Source organism: Eptatretus burgeri, chromosome 10 (genome assembly GCF_056783735.1).
Source record: "Eptatretus burgeri isolate ZD-2024b chromosome 10, Ebu_testis_v1, whole genome shotgun sequence".
NCBI classification, from domain to species: domain Eukaryota; kingdom Metazoa; phylum Chordata; class Myxini; order Myxiniformes; family Myxinidae; genus Eptatretus; species Eptatretus burgeri.
The window spans coordinates 98,919,401-98,937,219 of record NC_140970.1 but is presented as its reverse complement, the minus strand read 5'-3'; the positions used below and the strand labels follow the sequence as shown (position 1 = coordinate 98,937,219).

Here is a 17,819-nt window from a genome sequence, read left to right as displayed (position 1 = left end):
GCACAACGAATCATGATCTGTGTCTTTGTCTCTCTGACACACACACACACACACACGAACGTACACACACACACACACGAACGTACACACACACACACACACACACACACCTGTGTTTGGAGGACAGTCGAGCCTCTCCCTTTCTTTCTCTGCTCGTCTCCATACCTGTCTTCTGCTCAAATCGAGTTATTTGTTTTCCCTTCTCCTCCATTGTACAAATACAAGTCTGTTTTTCACTTACTAACAGGCCATCGAACCTCCACACCGACATTTCGAACCGTGTCCGAGAACCATACGAGGAACCGACCCTCGTGTGGGAAGGATCGACCCCAAGGCCTACTAGTGTGACCCACATCTGTCCATGATGTCCCCCTCCTGTTGAATTCGCACTTCCCTGGATGTTTCCTTACCAATCATTGATATCAAGGAAATGAAAAATCAAATCCTTCGTTTAAACATGTCCACTGGATTCGGAACCGACACTCTCCCGACGAAGGCCATGTGTAACCATGTGTTACCGGTTTGTGTGTTTGTTGTGCATTTGCATTTTATTTCCCTCTTTAACCACTTCAAAAGTTCATTCCACGGCGGAGTGCTAATGGCTGAAGACCCTCAAGTGAAGTGTTCGGTTCAGCAAAGAAACCCGACTGGGTGGTCCACTAAAATAATGGTCCATCGTGTTTGTGTTATTCCATGGTCCATCATGTTTGTGCATTGTGTTATTTCATGGTCCATCATGTTTGTGTGTTGTATTATTAACCCATGGTCCACTTTATTCATGGTCCATCATGTTTGTGTGTTGTGTTATTCCATGGTCCATCATGTTTGTGTGTTGTGTTGTTCCATGGTCCATCATGTTTGTGTGTTGTGTTATTTCATGGTCCATCATGTTTGTGTGCTGTGTTATTTCATGGTCCATCATGTTTGTGTGTTGTGTTATTCCATGGTCCATCGTGTTTGTGTGTTGTGTTATTCCATGTTCCATCATGTTTGTGTGTTGTGTTATTTTCATGGTCCATCATGTTTGTGTGTTGTGTTATTCCATGGTCCATCATGTTTGTGTGTTGTGTTATTCCATGGTCCATCATGTTTGTGTGTTGTGTTATTCCATGGTCCATCATGTTTGTGTGTTGTGTTATTTCATGGTCCATCATGTTTGTGTGTTGTGTTATTTCATGGTCCATCATTATTGTGTGTTGTATTATTAACCCATGGTCCACTTTATTCATGGTCCATCATGTTTGTGTGTTGTGTTATTTCATGGTCCATCATTATTGTGTGTTGTATTATTAACCCATGGTCCACTTTATTCATGGTCCATCATGTTTGTGTGTTGTGTTATTCCATGGTCCATCATGTTTGTGTGTTGTGTTATTCCATGGTCCATCATGTTTGTGTGTTGTGTTATTCCATGGTCCATCATGTTTGTGTGTTGTGTTATTCCATGGTCCATCATGTTTGTGTGTTGTGTTATTCCATGGTCCATCATGTTTGTGTGTTGTGTTATTCCATGGTCCATCATGTTTGTGTGTTGTGTTATTCCATGGTCCATCATGTTTGTGTGTTGTGTTATTCCATGGTCCATCATGTTTGTGTGTTGTGTTATTTCATGGTCCATCATGTTTGTGTGTTGTGTTATTTTCATGGTCCATCATGTTTGTGTGTTGTGTTATTCCATGTTCCATCATGTTTGTGTGTTGTGTTATTCCATGATCCATCATGTTTGTGTGTTGTGTTATTTCTGATCCATCATGTTTGTGTGTTGTGTTATTCCATGGTCCATCATGTTTGTGTGTTGTGTTATTCCATGGTCCATCATGTTTGTGTGTTGTGTTATTCCATGGTCCATCATGTTTGTGTGTTGTGTTATTCCATGGTCCATCATGTTTGTGTGTTGTGTTATTCCATGTTCAATCATGTTTGTGTATTGTGTTATTCCATGCTCCATCATGTTTGTGTGTTGTGTTATTCCATGGTCCATCATGTTTGTGTGTTGTGTTGTTCCATGGTCCATCATGTTTGTGTGTTGTGTTATTCCATGGGACATCATGTTTGTGTGTTGTGTTGTTCCATGGTCCATCATGTTTGTGTGTTGTGTTATTCCATGGTACATCATGTTTGTGTGTTGTGTTATTTCATGGTCCATCATGTTTGTGTGTTGTGTTATTTTCATGGTCCATCATGTTTGTGTGTTGTGTTATTCCATGGTCCATCATGTTTGTGTGTTGTGTTATTCCATGATCCATCATGTTTGTGTGTTGTGTTATTCCTGATCCATCATGTTTGTGTGTTGTGTTATTCCATGGTCCATCATGTTTGTGTGTTGTGTTATTCCATGGTCCATCATGTTTGTGTGTTGTGTTATTCCATGGTCCATCATGTTTGTGTGTTGTGTTATTCCATGGTCCATCATGTTTGTGTATTGTGTTATTCCATGTTCAATCATGTTTGTGTATTGTGTTATTCCATGCTCCATCATGTTTGTGTGTTGTGTTATTCCATGGTCCATCATGTTTGTGTGTTGTGTTATTCCATGGTCCATCATGTTTGTGTGTTGTGTTATTTCATGGTCCATCATGTTTGTGTGCTGTGTTATTTCATGGTCCATCATGTTTGTGTGTTGTGTTATTCCATGGTCCATCATGTTTGTGTGTTGTGTTATTCCATGGTCCATCATGTTTGTGTGTTGTGTTATTCCATGGTCCATCATGTTTGTGTGTTGTGTTATTCCATGGTCCATCATGTTTGTGTGTTGTGTTATTCCATGTTCAATCATGTTTGTGTATTGTGTTATTCCATGCTCCATCATGTTTGTGTGTTGTGTTATTCCATGTTCCATCATGTTTGTGTGTTGTGTTATTCCATGGTCCATCATGTTTGTGTATTGTGTTATTCCATGCTCCATCATGTTTGTGTGTTGTGTTATTTCATGGTCCATCATGTTTGTGTGCTGTGTTATTCCATGTTCCATCATGTTTGTGTGTTGTGTTATTCCATGATCCATCATGTTTGTGTATTGTGTTATTCCATGCTCCATCATGTTTGTGTGTTGTGTTATTCCATGGTCCATCATGTTTGTGCGTTGTGTTATTCCATGTTCAATCATGTTTGTGTATTGTGTTATTCCATGCTCCATCATGTTTGTGTGTTGTGTTATTCCATGGTCCATCATGTTTGTGTGTTGTGTTATTCCATGGTCCATCATGTTTGTGTATTGTGTTATTTCATGGTCCATCATGTTTGTGTGCTGTGTTATTTCATGGTCCATCATGTTTGTGTGTTGTGTTATTCCATGGTCCATCATGTTTGTGTGTTGTGTTATTCCATGGTCCATCATGTTTGTGTGTTGTGTTATTCCATGGTCCATCATGTTTGTGTGTTGTGTTATTCCATGGTCCATCATGTTTGTGTGTTGTGTTATTCCATGTTCAATCATGTTTGTGTATTGTGTTATTCCATGCTCCATCATGTTTGTGTGTTGTGTTATTCCATGTTCCATCATGTTTGTGTGTTGTGTTATTCCATGGTCCATCATGTTTGTGTATTGTGTTATTCCATGCTCCATCATGTTTGTGTGTTGTGTTATTTCATGGTCCATCATGTTTGTGTGCTGTGTTATTCCATGTTCCATCATGTTTGTGTGTTGTGTTATTCCATGATCCATCATGTTTGTGTATTGTGTTATTCCATGCTCCATCATGTTTGTGTGTTGTGTTATTCCATGGTCCATCATGTTTGTGTGTTGTGTTATTCCATGATCCATCATGTTTGTGTGTTATGTTCTTCCATGTTCCATCATGTTTGTGTATTGTGTTATTCCATGCTCCATCATGTTTGTGTGTTGTGTTATTCCATGTTCCATCATGTTTGTGTGTTGTGTAGCTGTCCATCCCTCTGTCGTTAGCTTGGTACTTGTACATTTGTTTTGGTTTGTGTAATCCTCTGTCATTTCTCAATGTGTTAGACGAGCTATCTGTTTATGTTAGTTGGTTTGTGTGCGCCACATCGAGTTATCAGCTCATATAAACACGCTCTGCATATGTAAGGTCCAATCATGCATGGTTGGGTGGTAAAGCAAAAGACCTACATGACCACGGAGCTAGCTTACTAACTGGTTTAACGTGCCACGGTTATATTCACACCCCTCGTGGTGTCGAGCCGGTCAGGGAATGTGTTTGGTCCATGAGCCCTTTCAGCAACCAGTTGGCCAGGTGTGATGGTCGAATGAGGGTGGCCACGAGTTTGGAAATCGTGCCGGCGATCACTCTCCTCCTTTTCATCAAAAAAACCGTGAAACGCGGGATCTTTAATGTCGACCGGCATTTCGTGCTGGTGGAGGTGTCCGGCTTCACGTCCATCCGATGGATGCATCACCCTGCACGGCAAAGCACCAGGGTGGCACTTCATAGCCGTGTTCAGATTCAAACCCAGGCAACGCAGCTCAAAGCACCAGTGTGCCAATCTCTAAGATGTCCTGCCAAGCCTGACTATGGAGCTAGTAACACCGCACCCGGTCTTCCCTTACATACAGAACATTTTCTGATTCACACAGCTTAATCAGACACTTCAGCACATTTGTTACGACACCATTTCACAAGCACAGGTCGCTTCACACAATCTTGACTCATTGAAGACCATCGTACTAACGGCCGGTCTTGCACAAACCATCCGACGTACATATATCGTCGTGGAATTGGTCAGGAAGGTTGGCTTTTGTTCAGCTCGTTGCATTTCAAATGACGATGTTGACAGTTTGACACATTTTAGCAATCGTATCAATGTGCACGGTGGTAAAACAAACCGGGTTTAGTTGGTGATAAGCTGACAAAAGACCGTTTGGGGAACAAATAAAACCACGAGGAGAGTGCTAACGAGCCATCACAGGTCATCAGTGCCCTCCTGGTCATGTCGTCCATGGGCCCAGGCCAGAAATTCCACTTGTCGGTACCATCTAAGGAAACCAATCCAAGTTATGATTTTCGAATTGGTGTATATATATATATAGATCATATTTTGATGTGATAACCATTGCAGACTGGCAGCTTATTGGTAGTTATGATCTCTGGAATGTACCCACCCTCCGCATAATGAAAGCGAAAAGGCAAACAAATCTGGATATCCTGAGCGGTTATTGAATGATATTACCTTCATGGGATGTGTCAATAGTCCATTGTGTGATTTTCCCCCAAAACGTCAATATCTCAGAATGGTAAAATGGTAAAAATGCAAAATACGTACACTAAGCTGCTCTTCTGGAACGGTTATCACATATTGAAATAATCATACAGTCCCTACCAATAACTTAGTAGCCCTAAAGTTTGGTTTCCCAGATGGTACTGATATATGCCTGGGCCCATGGACTAATGGGTGTGTGCACGTGTATGTACGTATAATATTAATTTCTATAAGTAAGATGCTTCCACGCATTGTAACGTAATCATTGTGAGTCCTGTCCGAACAAAATGTTTTTGCTTTTGCTGAAAAGTAAACATTGAAGTTTGAGCTAAAAAAAAAAAAAAAAAAAAAAAGGGAAGTTTTTGCAAAGACTTTTACAGTATGTTGTACTTTTCAGAACTAGAAGCACCCGCTCCCGACGGTAGTGTGTGTTTCAGTTCTTCTTCACCATGGGGTAGGTAGGTAGTGTGGCAAGCCTGGTGTTTAGCAGTTAGGATGGCTGGCTTAAGATCCTCGGGTCTTGAGTTTGAGCCCCTGTCGGACGTTGAATTAAAACCAGGTGGGGTTGACTCGGACTGTCATCCTTTTGAGGTCGGCAAAATGAGTACCGGTGCACTGGTAAGGGAAGCATTGCATCACTGGCATAGCCATGCCCCCACCCAATGATGCAACCTACAGCCTTGTGCTGCGTACGGAGGAGGAGGAGGAGGTAGTGTGGTCAGTGGATTGGTTTCAAATTGTGGTAAAATAGGAACAGGCAAAGACATGTCCCTAAATAGAGGGTTGGCGTGTGTATGTGTGTAGGATGAGGTGTCGGTGGGTAGGGGAGTGGGGTACCTACAGTATCCATATGTTCAGTGCACGAACGGTTCGTTCACGCATTCACATGTTCACGCCGGTCAATTCATTTACCTTTATCTGATTTGATTTTCTCTTTTAACACCTTTACACCGGGATTTAATGCTTTTGGTTATACGGTCGCGTATATCTTTATGTGTCGGTGAATTGATAGTTCTGTTATCTTTCGCAACCTTTGATGCCACGTGCTGTTTCATTGCTCGAATACCAGCTGTCTGCTTCACCAAAATTCACCATTTCCTTTATGATCTCTATTAAGAATATAATCCCTTTACAAAAAATAATAATTGACCATCAACGACAAAAAAAAACCAAAAGAACATTTACAGTACCACTTGTTATGAACATTGCACACTGTCCTTTTGGGTGGTGCTAACGCTACCCTCTGTTGAAAAAAAAATAATCTCTGTGTGTGTTTCTCTGTCTCTCTCTCTCTCTCTCATTTATGAACATTCTTTCTCTTTTGCTCCACACTCTCTCCCTCCTCGGCTTATTTACGTCGCGTCAAGTCGTATGTGGAGGAAGTTTCTTTGCAAGCTCGACATTTTGTGTTTGCTGATGACACTTGGAGGCAGAAACAAGTGTACAAGAACTGGGCCTGACATTCTGTCCTGACACACTTCCCCTTGTGGGTCTTTGGAGAGAGATATGTCTCTCTATGTCTATGTCTCTCTCTCTCTCTCTCTGTCTCTCTCTCTCTCTCTCTCTCTCTCTCTCTTTCTCTCTCTCTCTCTTTCTTTCTTTCTCTCTCTCTCTCTCTCTCTCTCTCTCTCTCTCTCTCTGTCTGTGTCTCTCTCTCTCTCTCTTTCTCTCTCTCTCTCTCTCTCTCTCTCTCTCGTGAGAGGATAGATATAAAGGTGGATGATTGGGCGTGTCTGTGTGAAATAGTTATTTTGGAGTGCAGTGAGGGATGAAGAAATCCTTCAGACCTTCAGAAGATTGATGGTTTATTTTGGTGAAATATCTGATGAAACTGTCATTGAATTTCGCAGTTAATCCGCTGCATTATTTTCTCGTGGAAAATGCCTGTTGGAACTTGACGACAAGGCAGAGTTGTGCAACACTCAAGCACGCTAGCCTCCCTGAGGAATCACCCATGCACTCCTTCGAGGCCTCTGGATATTGATTGAATATATATATATATATATATATATATATATATATATATATATATATATATATATATATATTTAAATATATGCATACTGGGGGCGGCGGAGCACGATACCTGGCACTGCTCGGCCAGGTGAGCTTTTCCCAGCGGGGGGTTTCGGGACGTGTTGGACATTGAAAAGTGATGTAGTTATCAGCTTCATGGTGATTATCTTTTCCCTGCGGGCCGTCGGCAGCACAGACTGACCCCACGTCCCAATATACACTTTATAGTGGCCTTTGGTGGCCACAAAACGAACGGCGAGGCCAACGTGTGGTAGCTCAAAACCTTGCGCAGATCCTGAAGTACCGACACCCAAAATTTGGGGCCTCTAGATGATACGGTTCGGCTGTGAAAGAATAACAAACAAACACTTAAAATTATTGATTCGATTTACATTTGGCTGACGGGAGATAGCCGAGAGGTACGGACACTCGGCTCGAAACTGTCTTCCTTGGGTTCAAATCTTGACCCAACTGCAAACCGTCAACCTGGTGTTTCACAGACAGAGTGATTCATCAATGTGTGTGTTCTGTCCCTCGGATGGACGGTAAACTGGGCATGGATGTTAAGGATCCCATGGTGTCCTTCGCGAAGAGTAGGCGAGATATCGCCGGCACGACTGTCAAATTACAAATTCTTGTCCTAACTACTGCTGGGAGAGGGATGGCAAACTGCCCAGCATAACCCCAGGCCGAGAAACTGCTTCAGCAGAACCAACGCTCTGTAACACGGAGTACGCTACATCGGATCGGACATGCTTGGATAAGGTTGTATGCGTAAGAGTACAATGTACAATGGAGGCCGACAAGCTGACAATTGTTTTTTTAGTACAATGGAGGCCAAAATAATTCTGCAGACGTCTCTCTTATTATGCTAATGATATGCAAGGACCATAAAGTACGTTTCTCCTTGATGGTGTCGTTTTTGTTATTTTTCTTTATCCTTCTGTCTTTTCTTGTTTTCTAACTCTTTGGATTCTCACTTCTGCCCACACTTCTTGATATTTTTCTCAGTAATGGTGTTGGTAGTTAGTTATGATGCCCTCTTGGTGTCATTGAGCATTATCCAAGGGCTTCTTTACCCAAGCTTCACCTTGGCAATTTCATCTTTGGCGGACGTCAAACGGACGTCCCGTCTGCCGGCATTCGTTGGTGGATGTTAAAAATCCCACGGTCTCCTTCACGATCGAGAGTAGGCGAACTATCGCCGGCAGCCTGAACAAATTCCAAATTCCTGTGCTGGACTTACGCAGAGGATGGTGCATCAGCAGCACGGCCACGCCCTCAGCCAATGATGCTACCCCGCAGCTTTGGGCTGCAAAAGAAAGAAGAATATTTCTCGACCCAAGTATAAATTGCCAGACCGGTGCTCCGCACGCAGGGTGTTGCCTCTCGCACATCATCCCTTGATCAGATGGACATTAAGCTGGGAAACCGTCTCCTGGCATAAATTCCTGGTGGACCTTATCGATCCCACGGCATAATTTGGCAAAGTATCGGCGAGTTCTTTCTAGGCACCTTGGCCAAATTCCAAATTGCTCTCCGAACCAGCAGTGGGCTTCATTATGGTCGCTCTCTAGTTATAGTCCTCAAAGCACTTTCAGTGCAAAAAGGGGACCGGAAATGTACCCGGATACGGAATTACGCCGGCTACAGTGTTCCCACAGTCATCCGAGTAAGTACCAATAGTTCCTTTACACTGGTTCTCGTGTTAACCTGGCTCCTGGATGAGCGAGGGGTTATGATCCTTGGAGTATCGGCACAGTTACGGGAACCGGACAAGACGTTGTCCGGTTGATAAGAGTGCAGAAAGGCGTTCTCGGTATGCTTGATGAAGGTTCAGATGTATTGAACAAACTTAGAATGGTTTGGTGGATTTTACTGAAGGGGCCGAGTGTTATAGATTTTGAGTAAATATGAATAGGATACGAGCACCAAGAAGAAAAACAAAAACCCATGTGTTTGTGGTGGCATAGCTTGCCGTAGGTTGGCTTTTAAATCCAGTTTTGGGTCTCGCACATGTCACACAAGCCACGCCCCGTTGTGCCAGCTGCTACAACAACTTGTACATGTGCTTGCTTTTCGTCTGGCTCTGTCTGCCTTTGTGGTATGTCAGAAAGCTTCATTCAGTTGTGTTTGAATTCTCACTCACTTTCTGGGTGTCAGTTTATTTTTGAGAAATGATGGCGCTTTCATCCTTCATCAAACATTGTTTTGGGTTCGGTTTCTTGTTTTGGGGACTTGTGTTGGGGTTATGCTTAAAACATTGGGTCCTGTTCCTCGCTAAGGTGTCGAGTTGCTGGAAATGGGAATGGGTTTTAAGACTTAGTGGGGAAGGAGGGAGGGGGGGGCACCACGAGCATAAACGAAGAGAGCAGGTGCAGAGGTGGATTATAAATCTAAACTCGTGTTGTGTGTCCAAGGGTGGGGTCCTGGTCCTGGTGCGACGCTAACCGCTTGACAGTTACAGCCTTATGCAGAACTGAAGAGTCCCTGTTGCAGATGGATGTTTTTTTAAACTGCTGTTGCTCTCTTTTGCTTCTACTTTCATGTCCCCCTACCCAACACACATCCTACGAGGGAAATATGATGTCTGGTGCTCAGATTCCATTGAACAGTTCCTTTAAGGCTAGTCGTGCACATAGACCAGACATTATACCTGCTACGTATGATGTATTAATTCTAAATGACTGTTAAAGTACCGCTCGTGTCCCAAACAAGTTTGATTTTTCACAATAAACAAAATAATTATCATTGTTTTTGGTAGTTATAATTGAATAGACTGTGGAATGGTTCACCTTAGATCAGCGAGCAGAAACTCAGACACAACCAGTTATTACCGATAGTTACTCCACATTGGCCTGATTTTATAGAAAACTAGAACGGCACTCGGTAGAGCGCGTACCTCCACCAGGTTGAACAGGTTACATTTTGTATCCCACTGCTAGGTCGGATCTAAAAATCCGGACCGGAACCAAAATCGAATTGCCTTGTTCTCATCACCTAACCAATTCGTCCACCAAGTTTCGTCCGAATACATCCACAACTGTTTGAGAAATCGTGCTATGTATCGTTTTTGGCCCGATCACCTCTCAATTATGAAGAATCACTTAAATAATTCTGGTATCCAGATCTGAATTTGGATCTTCACCAAAATCGAAACAATTCACCCTTGTCACACACCCAACCTGTCCACCAAATTTCATCAGAATCTGTCCACAACTTTTTGGGATGTTCTGCTCACAGACAGACACAGACAGGGGTGAAAACATAACCTCCATCCACCTTCAGTGGTGGAGGTAATTCTGACGCTCAAGATTACACCATGCTTGTAAAAGGTTTTCTGTCGACAAGGGCAATTATGATGACATCATGAGCAGGTGGAATATATCTCATCTACGTCATCTCTGCTTCACCACTTGGCAAAAAAACCACTGAGTCATCAGCAGCAGAACTTTGTACATCTGCCTCGTACAAGTCATGTTCACATATATGGTATAACTAATAGAATCATACAGCATTACCCATGGCCTGATCATGCGTGGTGTGGTTGTAAAAGAACAGGGGCCTTGGTAAATTTTCAAATGGTTGGCCTCATTGCTTATCTCTGATCATCAGAAATCCTTGGCCTTCAGATATCAGTGGATGCCAGAGCACTTATTTAGACTGAACTATTGTCACTTAATGGCAACACTGAGTGTTCCTTCCTCTTAAAGAGGCACTCGGCCATCCTTGAACCACAAGACCAAGCAGGAATTGATCCAGAAATTTTTTGAATTGAAAATGTAATACAAATAAACTATGTTGCCAAAGGAAGGTTGAGATGTATGACACCAGGAAAACTTATTTGATGTACTCTCATTATTTAGTTTAAAAGCAAAATGTATTAATTTTTATTCTTCTTCAGCCAATTGGCCATGAGGTTTGGCAGACGCAGCCATAGCACAAAGCAAGTGGGGGTGCGTGCATGGGTTTTGGGGTACGTGGATGGACGTAGGTGTGTGTGGGTGGACATGGGGGTGCACGAGTGGAAGTGGAGGTGCACGTGTGGACGTGGAGGTGCACGTGTGGACGTGAGGATGCTCGGGTCGACGTGCAGGTGCGCGGGTGGATGTGAGTGTGTGTGGGTGGATATTGGGGTGCACGTGCAGGTGCATGGGTAGATGTGGAGGTGCGCGTGTGGATGTGGGGATGCGCGTGTGGATGTGGACGTGGGGATGCACGGGTGGATGTGGAGGTGCGTGTGTGGACGTGGGGATGCACGGGTGGATGTGGAGGTGCACGTGTGGACGTGGAGATGCGCAGGTGGACGTAGAGGTGCGCGAGTGGACGTGGGTGTGCATGGGGTTGCATGGATGGACGTGCAGGCGCGCGCGTGGACGTATCCACAATGTTTTGCAAAGCAGTGTTGTGAGAATAGCGCAACTTTATTTGTTTGTGTATTGTTCACAATTGCAGAAAGTAATGGAAAGCGATGTTAACGGGGCATTGGAGATATAACGGGTTGTTGTTATTTGCTCTTTCTCTGTTTGTAAACTTAAACTCAACGTGGCAACAAAGGCCCAAAATGTATAACTTTCCGCCCGTGCACAATACGTAGGATTTTGAGTAAGGGGACATGAAGTTAGTGCAAAGACGAACACAAAGACTTTTCTGTTAGTCTTTGCACTTACTTCCGAATTGGAAGATGGTGAAAGTATCGAACAGGATTTGGAACTGATTGCTGAAGGACAGTCTTTATACTACTTGGACAAAATGAGAGCATTGCACCCTCTCCATCTTCTCGTTTTTCTCCATGTGATCAACGCTACCTCCTTCCTTATGCTTTACTCCGATGTCCTTTTTCTCAATCCTACCCTCTCTTTCCTTCATTGTGTATTCTCAGTCCATCCATATCCACTTGTCTGCATATCCATTCTGGAGATAACCCCCGGGAATGAAATCTTATCGTCTATGGAAGTACCCATTGGAGGCTCATGGAAGAGCAAGGAGGAACTGAGAATGGAACAAACGTCAAGGGAATGAACGAACAAGAAAAGAGGAGAGGAAGGAGGGGAGGAAACGCTGAAAAAGAATAAAATGTCACGGCCTCGTACTTCCATTTTCAGTACGGAATTTGTTTGCTGCCATTTCTTTTAAAATAGCCCAAGAAAACTTCAGCCATTGGGTGCATTTTCACAAGTCCTTATCCAACGTACAACACAAGAATGCAAATCTGAGCACGAAGTGTGAAAAACGTCGACAATGTGTCAAGTGAACTGTGATTTCGTTTTTTACCTGATAAGGGAGAGAAACGTTTGTCCGGCCTCGACTTTGCCTCAGCAACAGGCCCAGGTGGCATTTCTAAAATCCCGTATTCTCAAATGCTGCTCTGCTACTCTCACTTCTCCGAGCTGTCTGCTCTCTTCAAATTGTCCTTCACATTTGGCCACGTCTGCTCGAAGGGCAGCCGTTATTACTGCAATACACAAGAAGGATGCAAAGCAGGTCCTCTCAGCTACCAGCGGCTTCACTTCCAATTCTAATCCAAGTAATGGAATGCATCATCATAGCTGAAATCAAGTCTTTCCTCTTCTTTAACGGTCTAATCTCTGATCATCAGTTTGAAATACATCCCAGCAACTCAACTCTGGATATTGTGAGCTGTTTCTTTCTCAACAATGGATGGAGGCCTGAATCTTGAACAAGAGGTCAGAGCTGTGTCTCTGGACATATCTCGGGCAATTGACACGGTCTGGTAAACTCATTAAGCCTCCCCTAACCCTCCCCATTTGACTGAAAGGTTGCTGTTTCCTTCCCTCTTCTCCTATTCATCACTTTGATTGTTGTGTCCACGTGTTGTCCCACTGCCCCCTTCCTACTCCGCATGCCAAGCTTTCTGTCCGTAGCATACAAAGTCACCTTTCCTGGCTTGCTGATGTCCTCCACTCTCACCGGTCGTCAGCCTGTGGCTCTCAATTGGAATCCTGTCATCTCATAACCCAGTTGAGTCTGGAGTGCCGTGCGCAGGACAATGTGATGAGCCCAGTACTCTTCCTTATGTACATCAATGACCTCTCGAATGCTTTGGAAAACCCTCTTCTTGTTATCATGGATGAATTCATGTGATGTGGTACAATATTGTAAACCACTGACAGGCCAGCAGCAGCAGCGGCTTCCTGACCTGGAAAGGATCAGATTCTGGTCTGACAAATGGAATGCCATTCAATCCGGGCAAACCTCCTACTCTCAATCTTTATCTCTGAAAGGATTATATCTCATAAACACACCTATGTGTTTGTACAATAAACCACTAGAAGATAATCAAACTCTTGAGATTTGGAACATCACTGTTAGCCATGAGCTCTCTTGGGAGGATGACTAATCAAAGCTGGCCTCCGAAGCCACCAGCAGCATTCTTCATCATGGTAGAGTCCTTCCTTGGTAAATCTGAACTTCTCACAGCCAACAAGACATTTGTCCTAATTTAATTGGGGTACGACTATGCCATTTTGGCTGGAGCCCCTGCTTCACACCGGTCTCTCTGAGATGCCCCTCCAACTCCAAGCCATCAGCATCATTGGCATTTCCCACAAATAAGTAGAACCAGACATGGGATGCTGTTTTCTTCATTTTAGACAGGTTGTTGGCCTCTCTGGTTTCTACCACCTCCACTGTGGACTGCTCTTTCCTCCTGCTGTCTCTCCCAAGTCCCCTCAGGTTGCATGTGTTCTCCCAGCATCTCACTTTTTCGAACATTCCAAAATCCAGGCTCATTGCTCACTTCAATTCCTTTTGTGCAACCACTTCAGTCGACTCGATACCATTTTCCCCTCTAAGGCTGCAAGTTGGCAGCACATCACCATGATCCTCCAACCTTTCCTGTGATCTTTTCCACCCTCAGTAAGCCTCCCCTAATCCCCCTCCCATTCTACGGAAAGGTTACCGTTTCCTTCTTTCTACTCGCTGATCCTCCTTTTGTTCATTTATCCATTTTCTTGTTGCATCCATATGTTGTTCCATTGCCACACTGTCGTGTGCCCTCTTTCACCTCAATCTTTTAGGACAGGGATGTAGCCAGAATTTTCAAAGGTGGGTGGGAGAAGAGGGGCTAACATAAGGTGTGTTGGTAAGTTAAGGTGTATATTCTAGGCCTGATGTTGGCTTAATGGTTAAAGGTAGCTGGCTTAAAATCCTAGGTTCTTGAGTTTGAGCCCCTGTCGTGCTGTTGAATTAACAGCAGGTATAGTTGACTCGGCCTGTCATCTTTCCGAGGTCGGCAAAATGAGTACCAGTGTACTGATAACAGGGGCATTGCATCAGCGGCACAAGCGCACCCCCACAGCTAATGATGCTACTTGCAGCCTTGTGCTTCACACGAAGGAGGAGAAGGTGTATATTGAACGTAAATGAGTGTGCTAGTTTCTGACATGTGAACCCTCATAATGTTGTTCAGTTGTCTGATGTCACGTCCTCCTTTCGCATTCATATGAGGTCACAGGTGTCGTTTCAAATTATTGCTGGTTTGGGTATGCTTACCGAGGGTGGCAAGCTTCAGCAAGGTTCTTATTTTGTGGTCATCAAGATCGCAGTGATTGCCTCAACACAGGTGTTTGTATGTACATCTCGTGGCATTGCCTCCCCTATTCACCTTGCATCTCTCCAGGCTCTCTCGTACTAAATCAGCTCTGTTTAGGGATAGCTCCACATCGTTCTGTCTCTCCACAATTATCCTGTTGCTGAAATGAGATAATCTTCAAAACAAGCTGAGGAATAACTTGACTTAACTTTACTTTTGACTTAAGTCGGTGAACTGTGAAGCACTGCATAAAACATCACTTTCTTTGTTAAGAGTCACTCGTCGAGACTGCGTGTAGTCGCATATTTATACAAGCAATGCACCCAGCAATCACTCTCTCATCGACTCAATTACAATAATTTGAAACTGCCGTGGTTAAATTAGGTCACCGACACAATTGCACAGGGACCGCAGTCAGTTGGGAGAGTGTCTATTCTCAGAGGAGTACACGATTCTCTTAAGGCGAGTGCCGGTCTGCATCGGTGAACAATTTGACCGATGAGTTCATCAACTGAAAGTGAACTTGGGTTTTTGACGTTAGCCCTTTTTTGTTGGACCAAGTCTGTGTTTATGCACGAGTATATATATATATATATATATATATATATATATATATATATATATATATATATATATATATATATATATATATATATATATATATATATATATATATATATATTTTGAAGGTAAAAACAAATGAAAAGGTGCATGTCAGTGATCAGCATCATGGCACGTGGTGGTACGACCTAGAAAGAAAGTAATTGAGTTTCTGCATTTGGTGACGTCATTTGGGAGATCACCTGAAATACAGAGTAGGCTGCAGTGAAGCTGCCGTGGGAAAATGGAACCAAAAATAAGAAACGAAAAGCGAATGCAAGATAGTTCAGTAAATTAGTGTTGAATTTTGGTGTGTATTTACCACTACGCACCAGCAGAGTGTAGGTTCTTGGCGATATTGCGATCAAAACTTGATTTGGGGATTCCGTCATTTGTCTGCGTCGACAGCCGTCAGAAAGATCCGCTCTTTTCTTTCCTTCTTGTTTTTCTTTCTCCTCCTCAAAAGTAACACAAAGCTTTGGCAGTACAATGTCCGAGCACTTTTGCAAGCTTGTATTTATCCACATGGTTTATGGAAAAAAAAAAAAAACAAGGGGATATTGTAATCGGCTCCATCTGTCTGTCTGTCTGTCTGTCCATTATGCTATCGCCTCCTAAATTGTTCTGCAGAAAGTCACCAGACTTGGTAGTTATGATCACCTCATGGCAAGGAAGTGCAAGAGCAGCATCATTCTTGGCCACGCCCCCAGGGCGGAGTCGAAAAGGGTCAAATTCCAAAAAATGCAATTACGAGCACATTTTGAACTTTTTAAAACTAAAACTTTGTTTATGCAATCAGCATTTGGGGACGCATGGAATATGCAACGATTTTTGGGGATTTGATCTCCGATTCATACTTCAGGGGGATGGGACTTTGGTCGAAAAGGGGTCAAAATGGGGGGAAAAAAATTTTTAAACTCAAATTTGATAGTGTCATTCCTGGTGGAACTTTATGCCATCTTTTAACTTTGTTTTTGGTGAGAAGTGTGGGGATTTGTGATGGCATGCCATGGACTTCGCTCAAGTTGAGATTATTTTTTTTGCGATAAGATCGGTCCTTTGAAGTTTCCATTTTGATTGAGGAGCCACTCTTGCTGGTGAAGGCTGGTGTCAGTCTGTGTCGGCAGACAGGTATAACAATGGCTGAAATCAACAGGATGTTGATTGAGGTATGCTAACTGCCGTGGGAAGCTAGGAGAGACTGACGTTTCCGGTGTTAACCCCTCTTTCGCTCAGACCAAGGGTTGACGCTCAAAGCGTCAAGTTCTCCTCGCTTCCCATGGCGGTTCGTGTACCTCAATCGAGGTCCTGCCAATTTCATCCTTTAAGTTTCACTCTTTCAACATGGAAGAGTGATGATGAAAGAGTGAAACTTAAAGTGAAAAAGTGTCCATCGCAGGACCCCGAAAATAATCTGTACGTATAATTGTCTCCGCATGTGCTGTCGCTGTGGATCGAAATGGTCTGTTCTTGGTTCATTCGACACGCTCAGACGAACGTTTGTGTGTCGTTACTCCGGACTTGAACACATGGAAACGCAGCCGTGATGAAAATATCAACAGAAGCAGCTTGTACTGTAATTGCAAACTCAAGCAAGAGGGGTATATGCAAGTGGTTGGAAGATCTTGATAGGAGTTTAAGTCTCTGAAATTATTAGATACATCCAGGTTGTGGAACTGCACTCATTTTATGAAGTTTCATTCAATGATACATGTGGAAAGTACTATCGAGAACTGCAGTTGATATCTAGTAGGTACTAAAAGGTAGGCAGTTATCCAGGGCTAGGTATAACCGAGAAGTGCAGTACAGTTTTACACGATTTGTTCGTCGTTATTTTAAGAAGAATAGAAGGGATTTTAAAACAAAATTGTTCAGCGAGTTGTGTCAAACGATTATAGGCTCTGAATGCTGGGCAGTGACTGCTCACGGAAAGCACTGTAATTCATCTGTCCAGTACCGAAGCCCTAATTTACCTTTCAGCACAAACGGAACGGAACAGAACGAATCCAAGACACCAAGCGTATATGTTATTTGATCAAAATGTGTGTGTGTTAGAGAGTGAGTGATATCTTCACCCATTAATAATCACAAACAATGCCTGGGAGGGAAAACCGGTTATATTGCTTCGTTGCTCGAGGCAAGGGTATGTTGGAGGCAAGGTGAAAGAAGGGGGTCTTGCAAGCTCTGAGGGGGGAAATATAGGGCAGTTGGGAGGGAGGGAGAGAGACTGTTGTTAGCATGAGAAAATGGAGGCGGAATTTGCTGCAGCTGGAGTAGCTTCAACAAAATGGCTGCACACAAAGACAGGCACCCTCTCCTGATTGCCTGTCTCCTGATAACATCTCATTCATTCCGGTGCTCACTTGCAAGTCCTTAGGAAATCGATGCGGGTTCATTTTAAAGTAAGAGGAATTTCTTCAATGAAGGAATTGCACAACCAAGTCTCCAGGCGACTGTTTCATGCACTGTGCCT

At 43.4% G+C, this 17,819-nt stretch overlaps 1 protein-coding gene and 1 long non-coding RNA gene across 4 annotated transcripts in view; one reads left to right on the top strand and one right to left on the bottom strand.

The window, feature by feature from the left end:
• Positions 1 to 17,819, top strand: part of LOC147019245 (methylcytosine dioxygenase TET3-like) — a 268,737-nt gene that overhangs the window by 896 nt on the left and 250,022 nt on the right. The window lies entirely within an intron of this gene.
• Positions 1 to 17,819, bottom strand: part of LOC147019247 (uncharacterized) — a 145,839-nt gene that overhangs the window by 6,219 nt on the left and 121,801 nt on the right. The window lies entirely within an intron of this gene.